Here is a 2,549-nt window from a genome sequence, read left to right on the forward strand (position 1 = left end):
TCCGATCCTGAGTCACCAAAAGTGCACAAGAAGTGAAGGAAAGCAGAGTTACAAGGTCAATTTAGAAAGATAAAACCACCAGTATTTGATGGAGAGAAGGAGGAGGAAGCAAAAGTGTGGCTGCTAAGTATGACTAAATAATTTCAAGTATATGAACATGAAAGTAACCTGAAAGCATGATTGGCAATTTATCAATTGCAGTGTAAGGGAAAACTGTGGTGGGAAGAGAGGAAGAGTGTTCAAATTCTTGAAGAAAAAACAATTTCATGGGAGGAATTTCAGAAGCAATTCAAGGCAAGATTTCTGAGTGAAAGGTATTATGACGATAGGGCTAAATAATTCCATTAGATGAAGTTGTGTAAAATTACTATGGACGAAATTGTAAACAAATTCACCAACTTGTTGCAGTTCGTGTCATATTTGAAAGAGGAAAAAGCTAAAATTTTGTGTTTTTTGAACTTCTTGCCAACCTCCCACAATGAGATAATTGAGCTTGATAACCCAAGTACCATGGACGAGATGGTCAGAAAGGCTAGGCTATGTTATCAACAATTCAAAATAAAAAATGAGGCTGGAAAATTATGGAGGACCGAGGAAGGAAGAAGAGTTGGTGGGGGTGTGAAGAAACAAAATCCACTCTACCTGAAGAATTTTGGTAGAGACCATAAAAAAAATGAAGGAGCTCAAAGGAGAAGTACCCTTTCCAGCTCAATCCTATACGAGTTTGAGAGTTACAGAGTAGAACATCAAAAAGAATGGTGCTACCAAGGGACCATTAAAGTGTTAGGGGTGTAGAGAGCCCCATATGTTAAGCCACTATGCACATAATCCCCAGTCCATCCAAAACATCAAGGTAGTTCGTGAGGCCACTACTATTAATGATCTTGCAAGGAACATACCGGTGATTAGCGCAGCCCTGGAAAATCGACAAGTTGAATATCAGGCTACTAAGTTGGAAATAGAACGTAACATCTTAAACTAGTATGTGGCTATTTTGATAGATCCGATAGCTACTAAGTTATATTAGCCCCCAAATTGTAGAAAAATGCAATTTGAAAACATAAAAATTCATAAATGCTTGATTAGTGCTGTTAGCCACAAAAACCAATAGGAGAGTAACCCAATACATGAAACAATGCATGGTTGATTTTAATGGATACTCCTCAAAAGTAGATTTGAATCTTCTTCCGCTCGATTCATATGATTTATTAGTAGTAATGGAATAGTTATAACAACAAACCACTGTTATAAATTATTTAGAAAAAATAGTGGCATGTGTTGGGATGCGTGGGGTCCCTAGAGTGATCAGGGGAAAAGTGAAACTGGTATCCATTCGCTAAGTTTTAGCTTTACAGTTGAAAAGAAGTGCCAAAAAAGGTTGTTAATTGTACTTGGTGCAGGTTGAAGTTAGAGCGTAGCTAACTGAAAAATAGGAGTCAGAGACAATCCCCATCATCAAGGAATAACTGGATGTTTTTCGAAAGGAAATTCTAGGATTACCACCATCTCGAGATATAGAGTTTACTATAAATCTAGTACCCAGATTTGTTCTTGTATCCATGGCCCCATATCATATGAGTGCCCCTAAATTATTGGAGATAAAAATTCAGTTACAAGAATTAATGCATAAAGGTTACATCAGACCCAACGTCTCTCATTGGGGATCTCCTGCTTTGTTTGTGAAAAAGAAGGATGATACGTACAAAATGTGTATTGACTACTAAGAACTGAACAGATTAATATTTAAAAATAGATATCCCCTACCAAGAATATGCGATCTATTGGATCGAGTCATAGGAGCCACAATTTTTTCAAAAATTGATCTAAGAATGAGCTACCATGAATTGCGTATTAAGGAGGAGGATATCCAGAAGATGACTTTTAGAACATGGTATGGGAATTATGAGTTCGTGGTGCTACCGTTTGGCCTCACCAATGCACATGAAACTTTCATGTGTCTCATGAACAATGTGCTACACTAGTACTTTGATCGCTTTGTGTTGATTTTCATAGAAGACATTATTTTGTACTCTAAAGACAAGGAAGAACATCAAGAACACTTAAGGTTGGTATTGCAAACATTAAGAGAACATAAAATCTACGCAAAAGGCAGTAAGTGTGAATTTTTTAAACCCAGGATACAGTACTTAGGACATCTCATCTCTGAGGAAGGGTTGGTAGTAGACCCTCACAAAGTTAAAGCCATTCTAGAATGGCCATTACCAAAGGATGTATCTGTAGTTCATTCCTTTATGGGAATTACAAGATACTATCACAGATTTGTAAAGGAATTTTCCAAGTTGGCATACCCCATCACCTCATTGCAAAAAAAGGAGCGAAGTTTGAGTGGATGGAAAAATTCCAAGAAAGCTTCAATAAACTGAAGAAAATGTTAACAAGGGCCTTGAAGGTTTCGGAGGGGTATTTCTAAAAGAAAATGTTGTAGTATCATATGAATCCCATAAATTGAAGAAACATGAGCATAATTATGTTGTGTATGAGTTAGAATTAGCTGCAGTAATTCATGCCTTAAGAATGTGGAGGCATTA

This window comes from Pinus tabuliformis, chromosome 5_2 (genome assembly GCF_031772625.1).
Source record: "Pinus tabuliformis cultivar Carrire ecotype Pingquan chromosome 5_2, CPIR1, whole genome shotgun sequence".
NCBI lineage: Eukaryota > Viridiplantae > Streptophyta > Pinopsida > Pinales > Pinaceae > Pinus > Pinus tabuliformis.